Below are 16,157 nucleotides of genomic sequence, written 5' to 3' on the forward strand. Positions count from 1 at the left end.
AGGAAATTATTGATGGTGTATATACTCTATTCCTGTCAAATGAATTCATGGTAATTGAGTAAATTATAGTGAAGGACAAATTTAAAATTAAAAGCATGAAATGAATTGATTAGTAGTAGCTGTTAAATGTACACCTGCTAGGTATTCATAAATATAAATATATTTACTTTCTTACTGTCAGATCATTTACATATATCCTCTTAAGTCTTTGTACTTAGTATTTATTCAGTGTGTGTGTGTTTTAACCTCTATTTTAATAATACATTGGAACATAATTGAAAGGAAAAGTATAGTTATTTCTTATGGTACAGTGACATGATAATAAATTTTTAATCATTCTTTTAGGCTCATGGTGGAATAAATTCACCAGCAACAGAATAAATAACACTGTTATACAGTTTCAGAGCAGGAAGTTGACTCGATCTTTTATAGTTTGACATTCTTATCTTACTTGAGCCAAGGAAAGCTTGTAATAGGATATCTATGACAAGGAATCCTGAGATGTTGTAAGAAGCTTTGAGATGGAGAGGAGGGAATCATGGAGACTATATGATAACATGGAATTGGCTGGCACTGTATAACCTTGGTAATGAAACAATGGTTTTGTGCCATGAGTTGGACAAGATGATCTCTTCCTTTTCTTGGACTTTGCAAGTTATTTATTCCTAACACAGTATAGAATTAATAGCTGAGGTTGGAAAAAAGGAGGGAGCATGAAAGAGATAATGCAGGGAGAGTGGAGAGAAGAGATGGAAACTGGCAAGGAGAACAACATTCTGAAGCAAAATGTTACTGATGGTATATGGAGATAGAGATAATTTGATTTTGATAGATCAAAGTCCTTAACATTTCCTGTACTTTTATATGTTGTGGCATCATCCTTAATTATTATAAATGATGGAAAACATACTTCTTACAAGTTCACTCCAATACTTGGTCACCAGTAAATGATATTTAAAAGGAAAGCCTTAAAGTGCACCTGTGAGGGCCTTGTAGGTTACCTTCATCCACAGGGATCCTTCCCTGCTCTCAAATTGCTCTCTACCACCTGTTTCATGGCTCATTAGTACTGTGCTTAAGACTACTTCTGTAATGCTGTCTCCAATCATTCAGGACACATATTTTATTAACAGATGTAGATTTTGACCTTCTACTGTGCTAGGGATTGCATTAAAATGTTTAACTCATGAACATATGAATATTTCTGGACAGTGAATTGTCTAAAGAAAGGGACTCATAATATGTGCTATGCCTATGTTGAGTCTAAGATGTGCATTGAATGCACATCAAATATTTATAAGTTAGAAACTTGGCCACCAGGGATGTTGGGAAGCAGTGAAACCTTTAAAGGAGTTAGTGGAAGGTAATTAGGTCATTGATGGTTACTACCTTGGAAAGGATTAATTAATTTAATTAAAAATTAAATAACTATTCATTTAATTATTATTATGGCTACTATGCTTGAAAAAGCATTAATTAATTAACTAACTAATTAATTAATTAATTGTTTTTTATAGTCCCCAAAGCAGAGCTGATTACATCCTAGTCATTGGCTTATAGTACTAACACTTGATTTATTCTAATTTTTTTCTTATTTTCTTCCATCACCATTCTATCAATCATCCTATGGTTCAATCATGGAGCCCTTATCATATCCAACCATGTTCTTGAATTTCTAAAGCAATGATCTAAATTAACCTTTTTCCGGTGTTTTATTATAGAAATACAAAATACTGAAAGCACATGTTGTATTATTCCCAACACCACAATATGTACACGAAGAATATGCCAAGTACTTGTTTTTGGAGAATTATACTCTGTAGATATATTCTGTAGATACAAATATAGAACAAGGTTGGAAGGTATTAATCCACTTGAAAAAATTCGTTCATATACCTACTGACATCTTGGTTCATTATAAACAATATGATTTTCTAATATATAGTGTATGATTTTATTAACAGATTAAGGTGACATTAATAATCTGATCTCAAAAGTAGAGGGGACTTGTGTAAGAAATCATGTAGATTTTAAGGTCTCTTAGTTTTTTGACTAAGTCTCATATATTACTTTTTCTTTGAAATTATTAGGCAAATGGATGGAACTGGATAATATTACCCCGAGTGAGATAACCCAGTCAAAAAGGAACACACATGATATGCACTCACTGATAAGTGGATATTAGTCCCAAAGCTCAGAATACCCAAGATAAAATTCACAGATCATATGAAGCTCAAGAAAAAGGAAGACCAAAATGTGGATGCTTCAGTCCTTCTTAGAAGTGGGAACAAAATACTCACAGGAGGTAGAGGGTGGAAGGAAATTGGGAGGAAGAGAGTGGGGCAGGAAAGGGTGGCAGGATCAGGTATGACAGGAAACAGGGATGATATACAGAGAGTCAGGAATTTGAACAGAAGTGCGTAGCAATGAGGGATGAAGAACTGGAGGTAGGCACCAGCAAGAGGCTCCCATGAAACAACAGGGGTGAGATTAGCTGAAATGCTCAACAAAGGGGAGGGAGAACCTGAAGAGAACATATCCAGAGGTTAGGCAGGGACCCTGGTTAGGGGATGAGGCCACCCACTCATCTCCATATTCTTAACCCAGAAGAACTCCTGCCTGAAAGGAAATAAGGGGACAAAGTATGGAGTAGAGACTAAAGAAAAGACCATGCAGAGACTGCCCCATCTGGGGATCCATCCCATATACAGACATGAAACCCAGACACTACTGGGGATGCCAAGAAGTGTTTGCTGACAGGAGCCTCTTATAGCTGTCACCTGAAAGGATCTGCCAGAGGCTGATAAATACAGAGGCAGGTGCTTGCAACCAAACATTGGACTTAGCAATGGGTCTTCAATTGAGGAGTTAGAGAAAGAACTAAAGGAACTGAGGGGGGTTGTAGCCCCATAGGAAGAACAACAGTATCAACCAACCAGAACCCCCAGAGCTCTCACAGACTAAACCACTAACCAAAGAGTACCCATGGAGGGACCAATGCCTCCAGCCGCATATGTAGCAGAGGATGGCATTGACTGGCATCAATAGGAGGAGAAGCTCTTGGTCCTATGAAGGCTTGATGCCCCAGTGTAGGGCAATTCCAGGGCAGTAAGTTGGGAGTGTGTGTGTGTGAAGGGGGACATTCTCATAGGAGCAGGGGGAGGGGGATAAGAGAGGGTGATTCAGGAGGGGAAACCGTGAAAGGGACTAACATTTGAAATGCAAATATATAAAATATCCAATAAAAATGGAAAAGGAAAGATAAAAAACCTTCTCAATTTATTGCTCGCATCTAATTTTCTACCAAATTCTAACTCTTGATCACTCACCAATTTTATCCTTGACTTCACATTCTCATTTACCTAACAGTGTACTTCATTCTCAGGAGGGTTTGAGCAATATAATCTAGATGTTCTCCTGATGAGAAAAATCCTGAGAACTCCTTATACAGTATTTCAATGGTAAGTTAAATACATTTCTTCTAACTTCCCCATCATGGCAAGGTACCTAGCAAGCCCCATACTCCTTGGATCTAGGGGGAACTATTATAGCCAAAATTAAGAGAATACAGAAGAAGCCACAATTCTGAATTCCCACACCAGATCACAGAAGCTCATGAGACTTTAGGTTTGTTTAGGACAAGCAGGGCTGTGATGTGGAAATCCTGAATAAGCTGTTCATTTGCTTCTGACAAAGCCATCCTACCTAAGAGAACCTTTCTCCCAAAATGCCTCCCAGTTCTCAAGGGCTTAGGTGCTAGTAACTGAGTTGCTTCATGAACATCAAGAAGAAACAGTACGTTCTGTTGGGATTCTTGACCTATGTGTCACATTGATAAATAAAATATAAACACCTACTTTGTGACACTAAGTTCTAAGGTCATTTTGATGCAGGACGAGTAACGGGAATAGTTTTCTAAACCCAATTTTGCATCCCCAAAGGATATTTGATATTACACATTAAAACCAAATGATCCCTCCCTTTGCTGTTCACTGTTTGTTGGTAATACATCATTGAATATTTAATCAGACCTGGAAACCATCCCATTTGCTTTCATTTTCTTACCCTTTGAAAGTTGGGAATCACTAAATGAAAAGTTTACCAGCTTATTTCAAGGTATTTTCTAATTTTCTCAGTGTATTCTTCGCTACTTCCTTTAGGTAGTGAATATAAATCTAGACCCTTTTGTGGCTGGAGTACTGACTATGGTGCACAGCAGCCTGATACAACCTAACTGGCACTGTTCATGTCTTGGGACCCTTCACTGGACTCTAAAATTGAGTCTGTTAATAATGTTAAAATAAGTCCACGTTAGTGAAAAATTCATATTTTATATGTTAATCACTAAGAATTAAAATTAACATTTAATTTTATAATTTAATAATTAAATCGGCTTAATTCTGCATGATAAGATATTCCAAACCTTTTGCCTTCATCAAGGTCACTGACCACATAAGACTTTTGAAGAGTGCAGCTTCTAGCATAGGTGTTTATGTTTTCCATTAGAAATGATGGCTCACCTAGGTCAAGAAGAAACTGGTAAATACAAGTAATTTATAGGTATCAAGAGTTTTCTTTTTTTTCCCCTTTCATTTGTATACAATGTTGAACTTATGATCTATACAAGAACATAAGTAGCACTTAGCACTGTGAAGAATGATTAAATCATAAATATGAACAGGAATATCAGGACATGATGTTGACCCTGTAGGAAGACAAGCAGTCTCAACTAACCTGGTCCCTGGGATCTCTCAGACACTGGACCACCAGCCAGGCAGCATACACCAGCTATATAAGGCCCCTAACACATATACAGCAGTAGACTACGGGTCTGGGTTCAGTCAGGGAAGATGGAGACTGGAGGTACCAGGGAGTTTAGGGGTCTGGTGGGGTGGGAATGGGGCAGGTTGGGGACATCCTAGTGGAGACAGAGAGTGGAGAGGAGGTATGGGATGGGGAACAGTCACAGGGTGGATCAGAAGGGGATTAAATTTGGAGTGTAAACAACAAAAAAAAAAGATTAAATAAAATTAAAAAAAAAGAAAAACCAGATAACACTAGCAGCCTTTAAAGGCCATTATAAATAATCAGTGTCAATGATCATTAACCAGTGTCCTCTTCTGCAGCAACCTTCGTAATATGGTTCCAGTAGAACAAACACATGACAATGCTTAAAACACACATAAACTTATGTTTATTTATATTTGCTTTTAATTAAATAATTGAGTGTTGATATTTCAAAAACAAGTGTAAGATATAGTATGAGAAATAGCTGAGAATTCCACAGCTGGATAGAAAAAATATTTATTATTTTGGTGAGTACTGTAAAGACCTTGAAATCAGCATCAAATTTGAGGATTTTATAATCTGGCCAGTGAAGTTTTTGGGCCTTCATTGTTTTCCTTATTTTATTAAAAGTAATTTTTATATAGTGTATTCTAATTATGTTTTTCTACTTTCCCCCTTTCAAATTTCCCCCAACTTCCCTCCCATTGGTATTCCACACCTTTTCTGTCTCGTGTTAGAAAACAAACAGGCAACTAGAAAAAAACATAATAAAGTGAGACAAAACAAAACCAATCAAACTGGACTGTGAAAAAGCAAACAAAAGAAAAAGAGCCAAAGAAAAAACATAATATATACATGTACACAGAGACACAGAGACACATAGGTTTATACACACAAGATAATTGGAATGTTGATAACTCATTTTATGAAACCACAAGCACCTTGATACCTGAACCACACAAAGACTCAACAAGGAAAGAGAATTTCAGACCAATGTCACTTATGAATATTGATGCAAAAAATACTCAATAAAGTACTCACAAACTGGATCTAAGAATATACCGAAAACATCATTGATTGTTTTTGATTGCTGAATAGTATTCCATTGTGTAAGTATACCACATTTGCTGTATCCATTCCTCTGTTGAGGGACATCTGGCTTGTTTTCAGCTTCTGGCTATTATGACTATGACTGCTATAAAATCCATCCCACACACAGTCGCCAAACCTGGATGTTGTGCGGATGCCAGGAAGTGCTTGCTGACTAGAGCCTTATATGGCTGTCTCCTGAAAGGCTCTGCCAGAGTCTGACACATACAGAGGTAGATGGTTGCAGCCAACCATTATCCTGAGTGTGGTGTCCCAGAAGGAGGAGTTGGAGAAGGGACTGAAGGAGCTGAGGGGGTTTGCAGCCCCATGGAAGGAGCAACAGTGTCAACTGGCCAGATCCCCGGGCCTCCTGGGGAATGGACCACCAACCAAATGATGTACATAGAGGGTTCCATGGCTCTGGTTGCATATGTGAACATCAGTGGGAGGAATGGCCCTTGGGCCTGAGGGGGTTCGATGCCCCAGTGTATGGGAATGTCAGGGCTGGAAGGTGGGAATGGGTAGATGGTTGGAGGATCAACCTCATAGAGGAAGTGGGAGGGGAGGATGGAATAGGGATTTTCCAGAGGGCAGATCTGGAAAGAGGAGTACATGTAAATAAAGAAATGTAAATAAAGAAAATATCCAATAAATACCATCATCAACCATGATCAAGTAAGTTTTATCCCAGGTATGCCAGTGTCGTTTAATATATGAAAATAGATCAATGTAATCCACCATATAAACAAACTTCCAGTGGAGGAAGGGAGGCATCAACCCACTGAGAAAACCTTCAACTCAGTATTTGTCCTGCCTACAACATGTGCATGGATATAAATAGAGCAGAGATAGAGGAAATGGCCAACCAATAACTGGTGCTACTTGATCCTCATCCCATGGGAAAGAGCCAACCCCTGACACTATTATATTCTGCTATGCATTCAGGAGCCTACCATAACTGTCTCCTGAGAGGCTTCATCCATCAGTGATGGAAACAGTTTCAGAGACCCATAGCCAAACATCAGGTAGAGCTAGGGGTGTCTTGTGGAAGAGTATGGGTTAGGAATAGATTCATAAAGGACATCATGAGAAGTCCTACAGAGTTAACTAACTTGGGTCTATAGGGACTAACAGACTGAATAACCAACCAAAGAGCAAGCAAGGTCTGGACTAAGACCCCCCTCCATATTTGTCTCAAATGTTCAGGTTGGTTTTCATGTAAGTCCCCTAACAACTGGAGTGTAGATTGTCTCTGACCCAATTGTCTGCCATTGGATCCTTTTCCACAATTGGACTACTTGGTCAGTCTTTAGTGGGAGAGGATGTGCTTAGTCCTGTTGCAACTTGATGTATCTTGGTGGTACCCAAGCGGTAATTCCCGTTCTCTAAGGGGGTAATGGGTGAGGGAGGAGAAGAGGGAGTGGGAGGCTATGACCAGTATAGAAAATGATTAAACACATGTACATGTAGACACAGAGAAACCTGTGTTCATACTAAATCACTACAAAGAGAAAAATGGAAGCCATAATTTACACACAAAGGAGCTGTAAAAATAAATAAATAAAGAAAGAAAGAAAGAAAGAAAGTTCCACCAAAATCTTTTTTTTCCATTTTTTATTAGGTATTTAGCTCATTTACATTTCCAATGCTATACCAAAAGTCCCCCATACCTACCCACCCCCACTCCCCTACCCACCCACTCCCCATTTTGGGCCCTGGCATTCCCCTGTACTGGGGCATATAAAGTTTGCAAGTCCAATGGGCCTCTCTTTCCAGTGATGGCCGACTAGGCCATCTTTTGATACATATGCAGCTAGAGTCAAGAGCTCCGGGGTACTGGTTAGTTCATAATGTTGTTCCACCTATAGGGTTGCAGATCCCTTTAGCTCCTTGGGTACATTCTCTAGCTCCTCCATTGGGAGCCCTGTGATCCATCCATTAGCTGATTGTGAGCATCCACTTCTGTGTTTGCTAGGCCGCAGCATAGTCTCACAAGAGACAGCTACATCTGGGTCCTTTCGATAAAATCTTGCTAGTGTATGCAATGGTGTCAGCGTTTGGATGCTGATTATGGGGTGGATCCCTGGCTATGGCAGTCTCTACATGGTCCATCCTTTCATCTCAGCTCCAAACTTTGTCTTTGTAACTCTTTCCATGGGTGTTTTGTTCCCAATTCTAAGGAGGGGCATAGTGTCCACACTTCAGTCTTTATTCTTCTTGAGTTTCATGTGTTTAGCAAATTGTATCTTATATCTTGGGTATCCTAGGATTGGGGCTAATATCCACTTATCAGTGAGTACATATTGTGTGAGTTCCTTTGTGAATGTGTTACCTCACTCAGGATGATGCCCTCCAGGTCCATCCATTTGCCTAGGAATTTCATAAATTCATTCTTTTTAATAGCTGAGTAGTATTCCATTGTGTAGATGTACCACATTTTCTGTCTCCATTCCTCTGTTGAGGGGCATCTGGGTTCTTTCCAGCTTCTGGCTATTATAAATAAGGCTGCTATGAACATAGTGGAGCATGTATCCTTCTTACCAGTTGGGGCATCTTCTGGATATATGCCCAGGAGAGGTATTGCTGGATCCTCTGGTAGTACTATGTCCAATTTTCTGAGGAACCGCCAGACTAATTTCCAGAGTGGTTGTACAAGCCTGCAATCCCACCAACAATGGAGGAGTGTTCCTCTTTCTCCACATCCACGCCAGCATCTGCTGTCACCTGAATTTTTGATCTTAGCCATTCTGACTGGTGTGAGGTGGAATCTCAGGGTTGTTTTGATTTGCATTTCCCTGATGATTAAGGATGTTGAACATTTTTTTCAGGTGCTTCTCTGCCATTCAGCATTCCTCAGGTGAGAATTCTTTGTTCAGTTCTGAGCCCCATTTTTTTTCCAATTTTTATTAGGTATTTAGCTCATTTACATTTCAAATGTTATACCAAAAGTCCCCATATCCACCCACCCCCACTCCCCTGCCCACCCACTCCCCCTTTTTGGCCCTGGTGTTCCCCTGTACTGGGGCATATAAAGTTTGCAAGTCCAATGGGCCTCTCTTTCCAGTGATGGCCGACTAGGCCATCTTTTGATATATATGCAGCTAGAGTCAAGAGCTCCGGGGTACTGGTTAGTTCATAATGTTGTTCCACCTATAGGGTTGCAGATCCCTTTAGCTCCTTGGCTACTTTCTCTAGCTCCTCCATTGGGAGCCCTATGATCCATCCATTAGCTGACTGTGAGCATCCACTTCTGTGTTTGCTAGGCCCCGGCATAGCTCACAAGAGACAGCTATATCTGGGTCCTTTCAATAAAATCTTGCTAGTGTATGCAATGGTGTCAGCGTTTGGATGCTGATTATGGGGTGGATCCCTGGATATGGCAGTCTCTACATGGTGCATCCTTTCATCTCAGCTCCAAACTTTGTCTCTGTAACTCCTTCCATGGGTGTTTTGTTCCCAAATCTAAGGAGGGGCATAGTGTCCACACTTCAGTCTTCATTCTCCTTGAGTTTCATGTGTTTAGCAAATTATATCTTATATCTTGGGTATCCTAGGTTTGGGGCTAATATCCACTGATCGGTGAGTACATATTGTGTGAGTTCCTTTGTGAATGTGTTACCTCACTCAGGATGATGCCCTCCAGGTCCATCCATTTGCCTAGGAATTTCATAAATTCATTCTTTTTAATAGCTGAGTAGTATTCCATTGTGTAGATGTACCACATTTTCTGTCTCCATTCCTCTGTTGAGGGGCATCTGGGTTCTTTCCAGCTTCTGGCTATTATAAATAAGGCTGCTATGAACATAGTGGAGCATGTATCCTTCTTACCAGTTGGGGCATCTTCTGGATATATGACCAGGAGAGGTATTGCTGGATCCTCTGGTAGTACTATGTCCAATTTTCTGAGGAACCGCCAGTCTAATTTCCAGAGTGGTTGTACAAGCCTGCAATCCCACCAACAATGGAGGAGTGTTCCTCTTTCTCCACATCCACGCCAGCATCTGCTGTCACCTGAATTTTTGATCTTAGCCATTCTGACTGGTGTGAGGTGGAATCTCAGGGTTGTTTTGATTTGCATTTCCCTGATGATTAAGGATGTTGAACATTTTTTCAGGTGCTTCTCTGCCATTCGGTATTCCTCGGGTGAGAATTCTTTGTTCAGGTCTGAGCCCCATTTTTTAATGGGGTTATTTGATTTTCTGAAGTCCACCTTCTTGAGTTCTTTATATATGTTGGATATTAGTCCCCTATCTGATTTAGGATAGGTAAAGATCCTTTCCCAATCTGTTGGTGGTCTTTTTGTCTTATTGACGGTGTCTTTTGCCTTGCAGAAACTTTGGAGTTTCATTAGGTCCCATTTGTCAATTCACGATCTTACAGCACAGGCCATTGCTGTTCTGTTCAGGAATTTTTCCCCTGTGCCCATACCTTCAAGGCTTTTCCCCACTTTCTCCTCTATAAGTTTCAGTGTCTCTGGTTTTATGTGAAGTTCCTTGATCCACTTAGATTTGACCTTAGTACAAGGAGATAAGTATGGATCGATTCACATTCTTCTACAAGATAACAACCAGTTGTGCCAGCACCAATTGTTGAAAATGCTGTCTTTCTTCCACTGGATGGTTTTAGCTCCCTTGTCGAAGATCAAGTGACCATAGGTGTGTGGGTTCATTTCTGGGTCTTCAATTCTATTCCATTGGTCTACTTGTCTGTTTCTATACCAGTACCATGCAGTTTTTATCACAATTGCTCTGTAGTAAAGCTTTAGGTCAGGCATGGTGATTCCACCAGAGGTTCTTTTATCCTTGAGAAGACTTTTTGCTATCCTAGGTTTTTTGTTATTCCAGATGAATTTGCAAGTTGCTCCTTCTAATTCGTTGAAGAATTGAGTTGGAATTTTGATGGGGATTGCATTGAATCTGTAGATTGCTTTTGGCAAGATAGCCATTTTTACAATGTTGATCCTGCCAATCCATGAGCATGGGAGATCTTTCCATCTTCTGAGATCTTCTTTAACTTCTTTCTTCAGAGATTTGAAGTTTTTATCATACAGATCTTTCACTTCCTTAGTTAGAGTCACGCCAAGATATTTTATATTATTTGTGACTATTGAGAAGGGTGTTGTTTCCCTAATTTCTTTCTCAGCCTGTTTATTCTTTGTATAGAGAAAGGCCATTGACTTGTTTGAGTTTATTTTATATCCAGCTACTTCACCGAAGCTGTTTATCAGGTTTAGGAGTTCTCTGGTAGAATTTTTAGGGTCACTTATATATACTATCATATCATCTGCAAAAAGTGATATTTTGACTTCCTCTTTTCCAATTTGTATCCCCTTGATCTCCTTTTGTTGTCGAATTGCTCTGGCTAATACTTCAAGTACTATGTTGAAATGGTAGGGAGAAAGTGGGCAGCCTTGTCTAGTCCCTGATTTTAGTGGGATTGCTTCCAGCTTCTCTCCACTTACTTTGATGTTGGCTACTGGTTTGCTGTAGATTGCTTTTATCATATTTAGGTATGGGCCTTGAATTCCTGATCTTTCCAAAACTTTTATCATGAATGGGTGTTGGATCTTGTCAAATGCTTTTTCTGCATCTAATGAGACGATCATGTGGTTTTTGTCTTTGAGTTTGTTTATATAATGGATTACATTGATGGATTTTCGTATATTAAACCATCCCTGCATCCCTGGAATAAAACCTACTTGGTCAGGATGGATGATTGCTTTAATGTGTTCTTGGATTCGGTTAGCGAGAATTTTATTGAGGATTTTTGCATCGATATTCATAAGAGAAATTGGTCTGAAGTTCTCTATCTTTGTAGGGTCTTTCTGTGGTTTAGGTATCAGAGTAATAGTGGCTTCATAAAATGAGTTGGGTAGAGTACCTTCTACTTCTATTTTGTGAAATAGTTTGTGCAGAACTGGAATTCGATCTTCTTTGAAGGTCTGATAGAACTCTGCACTAAACCCATCTGGTCCTGGGCTTTTTTTGGCTGGGAGACTATTAATAACTGCTTCTATTTCTTTAGGTGATATGGGACTGTTTAGATGTTCAACTTGATCCTGATTCAACTTTGGTACCTGATATCTGTCCAGAAATTTGCCCATTTCCTCCAGGTTTTCCAGTTTTGTTGAGTATAGCCTTTTGTAGAAGGATCTGATGGTGTTTTGGATTTCTTCAGGATCTGTTGTTATGTCTCCCTTTTCATTTCTGATTTTGTTAATTAGGATTTTGTCCTTGTGCCCTTTAGTGAGTCTAGCTAAGGGTTTATCTATCTTGTTGATTTTCTCAAAGAACCAACTACTCCTTTGGTTAATTCTTTGAATAGTTCTTCTTGTTTCCACTTGGTTGATTTCACCCCTGAGTTTGATTATTTCCTGCCATCTACTCCTCTTGGGTGAATTTGCTTCCTTTTTTTCTAGAGCTTTTAGATGTGTTGTCAAGCTGCTAGTATGTGCTCTCTCCCATTTTTTCTTGGAGGCACTCAGAGCTATGAGTTTTCCTCTTAGAAATGCTTTCATTGTGTCCCATAGGTTTGGGTACGTTGTGGCTTCATTTTCATTAAACTCTAAAGAGTCTTTAATTTATTTCTTTATTCCTTCCTTGACCAAGGTATCATTGAGAAGAGTGTTGTTCAATTTCCACGTGAATGTTGGCTTTCCATTATTTATGTTGTTATTGAAGATCAGTCTTAGGCCATGGTGGTCTGATAGGATACATGGGACAATTTCAATATTTTTGTATATGTTGAGGCCTGTTTTGTGACCAATTATATGGTCAATTTTGGAGAAGGTCCCGTGAGGTGCTGAGAAGAAGGTATATCCTTTTGTTTTAGGATAAAATGTTCTGTAGATATCTGTCAGGTCCATTTGTTTCATAACTTCTGTTAGTTTCACTGTGTCCCTGTTTAGTTTCTGTTTCCACGATCTGTCCATTGATGAAAGTGGTGTGTTGAAGTCTCCCACTATTATTGTGTGAGGTGCAATGTGTGCTTTGAGCTTTACTAAAGTGTCTTTAATGAATGTGGCTGCCCTTGCATTTGGAGCGTAGATATTCAGAATTGAGAGTTCCTCTTGGAGGATTTTACCTTTGATGAGTATGAAGTGTCCGTCCTTGTCTTTTTTGATAACTTTGGGTTGGAAGTCGATTTTATCCGATATTAAAATGGCTACTCCAGCTTGTTTCTTCAGTCCATTTGCTTGGAAAATTGTTTTCCAGCCTTTCGCTCTGAGGTAGTGTCTGTCTTTTTCCCTGAGATGGGTTTCCTGTAAGCAGCAGAATGTTGGGTCCTGTTTGTGTAGCCAGTCTGTTAGTCTATGTCTTTTTATTGGGGAATTGAGTCCATTGATATTAAGAGATATTAAGGAAAAGTAATTGTTGCTTCCTTTTATTTTTGTTGTTAGAGTTGGCATTCTGTTCTTGTGGCTGTCTTCTTTTTGGTTTGTTGAGTGATTACTTTCTTGCTTGTTCTAGGGCGTGATTTCCGTCCTTGTATTGCTTCTTTTCTGTTATTATCCTTTGAAGGGCTGGATTCGTGGAAAGATATTGTGTGAATTTGGTTTTGTCGTGGAATACTTTGGTTTCTCCATCTATGGTAATTGAGAGTTTGGCCGGGTATAGTAGCGTGGGCTGGCATTTGTGTTCTCTTAGTGTCTGTATAACATCTGTCCACGCTCTTCTGGCTTTCATAGTCTCTGGTGAAAAGTCTGGTGTAATTCTGATAGGCCTTCCTTAAATGTTACTTGACCTTTCTCCCTTACTGCTTTTAATATTCTATCTTTATTTAGTGCATTTGTTGTTCTGATTATTATGTGTCAGGAGGAATTTCTTTTCTGGTCCAGTCTATTTGGAGTTCTGTAGGCTTCTTGTATGATCATGGCATCTCTTTCATTATGTTTGGGAAGTTTTCTTCTATTATTTTGTTGAAGATATTAGCTGGCCCTTTAAGTTGAAAATCTTCATTCTCATCAATTCCTATTATCTGTAGGTTTGGTCTTCTCATTGTGTCCTGGATTACCTGGATTTTTTGAGTTAGGATCCTTTTGCATTTTGTATTTTCTTTGACTGTTGTGTCGATGTTCTCTATGGAATCTTCTGCACCTGAGATTCTCTCTTCCATTTCTTGTATTCTGTTGCTGATGCTCGCATCTATGGTTCCAGATCTCTTTCCTAGGGTTTCTATCTCCAGCATTGCCTTGCTTTGAGTTTTCTTTATTGTGTCTACTTCCCTTTTTTTTTTTTTTCTTTTTTTTTTTCTAGCTGAGTCTGAAGAGTTTATTGCCTTCTCTGCTTCGTGGAGAACGTAGCATGTTTCTTCAGCACACCTTTTGAAGTGCATCGAGCATGGCTGAGTGTGTTGTATCTCTACTGTTAGTCCACTTCTCAGGACCAAATCATCTACTGTTCCAAGGTAATTAGTTACTTCTTGCAGTCCTTGGACACCATGCTTATGTTCACTAATTTTCTCCTTTCAGTATAGGCAGCAATTCACCGTTGTCTTTCAGTTCCTTGACAATATCCAATCCTCCAACAAGATCCCCTCTCACATACAGCTGAGGGTAGGTTGGCCAATTTGAGAACGTTTTTAATCCCTGACGCACTTCTTCATCTTCCAGTATATCAAAAGTTTCATATTCAACCCCAGTACTATTCAGTATTTCCAGAATTTGTTTGCTGAATCCACATTTTGCTTCCTGTTTGTTTCCTTTCATAAAGAGCATCACCGAAGCTTTATTGGTCAGCACTTTGAGCCTTTCCTCTAACTTGGGTGCTTTGGGACAGATCGTGTCCAGCTCTTCTGATGCTTCCAGCTCCTTAATTATGTCAAGTCCTCCTATTAGCTCTCCAGAAACATAGAGCTGAGGATAGGTGGGCCAATTAGAGTACGTTTTGAGCCCCTGTCGAACTTCTTCATCTGAGAAGATATCAAAGCTGCTGAACTGAATATTGTGTTTGTGAAGGATTTCCACCATCTGCTTGCTGAAACCACAGCGCGGTTCTTGAGGTGTTCCCTTCATGAACAGCATGCAGGGGGCAGCGTGAGTCAGCTTTTTCAGGCGAAGGCTGAGGTCTTCTTTAAGATGTTCATTAGTACTAGGCGAAAGGCTCCGCTAGACACGTGTCGCTGGACTTTTTTGGTCAACTCTGGGGCATGTGCACCATCTAACCGGTCGACTTTCTGAGAATTCTTGAAGAACAGGAAGCTGGGGACAGAGCTAATTTCATATTTTTCAGATACTTCAGGAACAGCTTCGGCTTCCAGCTTCACAAATGAAACATGAGGGTGTTCTTTAGCTAACTCTGCCATGACATCGTTCATCTGTACACACTGTGGAGCCCATGGTGCCCAGAAATGAACCACAAGGAGTGACTTGGTTTTGAGGCGCAGTAGCTCTTCAAACTGCTGGGCAGAGCCGACTTCCACCACTGCCACGGCTGCCTCGCCTGGGCCGCCCCCGCCGCCATGCTGTCTCCGCCAGACACCAGCAGTCGAGCCTCTACTTCCCTTTTTAGTTCTAGTATGGTTTTGTTCACTTCCATTACCTGTTTGGATGTGTTTTCCTGTTTTTCTTTAATGACTTCTACCTGTTTGGCTGTGTTTTCCTGCTTTTCTTTAAGGGCCTGTAACTCTTTAGCAGTGCTCTCCTGTAATTCTTTAAGTGACTTATGAAAGTCCTTCTTGATGTCCTCTATCATCATCATGAGAAATGTTTTTAAATCTGTGTCTAGATTTTCGGTTGTGTTGGGGTGCCCAGGACTAGGTGGGGTGGAAGTGCTGCGTTCTAATGATGGTGAGTGGTCTTGATTTCTGTTAGTAGTTGCCTTTCGCCATCTGGTAATCTCTGAAGCTAGCTGTTTTAGTTGTCACTGTTAAGAGCTTGTTCTTCAGGTGACTCTGTTAGCCTCTATGAGCAGACCTCTAAGGGTAGCACTCTCCTTAGTTTCAGTGGGCAGAGTATTCTCTGCAGGCAAGCTCTCTTCTTGCAGGGAAGGTACCCAGATATCTGGTGTTCGAACCAGACTCCTGGCAGAAGTTGTGTTCCACTCACTAGAGGTCTTAGGATCCCGTGTGGAATCCTGTGTGGGCCCTTGCGGGTGTCAGGCGACTCCGCTGGCAAGGTAGCCCGGGGCTCGAGTGGAGCAGAAGGGGCTTGTGCCCCAGGTCAGGCCCGGGTAGCCTGCTTCCCTATGTACCGCAGTCTCAGGTTCTGCGCGATTGGATTGGGGCAGGCGCTGTGTTCCACTCACCAGAGTTCTTAGGATCCCGTGGGGAATCCTGTGTGG

General features: G+C 40.4%; 1 pseudogene across 1 annotated transcript; it reads right to left on the bottom strand.

Annotated features, from left to right (window-relative positions):
- Positions 1-14,332: 14,332 nt before the first annotated feature.
- Gm12669 (predicted gene 12669) lies at positions 14,333-15,338 on the bottom strand (annotated as a pseudogene). Its single transcript, NR_033611.1, has one exon. The product of NR_033611.1 is annotated as a predicted gene 12669 (transcript).
- Positions 15,339-16,157: the final 819 nt, after the last annotated feature.

This window comes from Mus musculus, chromosome 4 (assembly GCF_000001635.26).
Source record: "Mus musculus strain C57BL/6J chromosome 4, GRCm38.p6 C57BL/6J".
Classification (NCBI taxonomy): domain Eukaryota; kingdom Metazoa; phylum Chordata; class Mammalia; order Rodentia; family Muridae; genus Mus; species Mus musculus.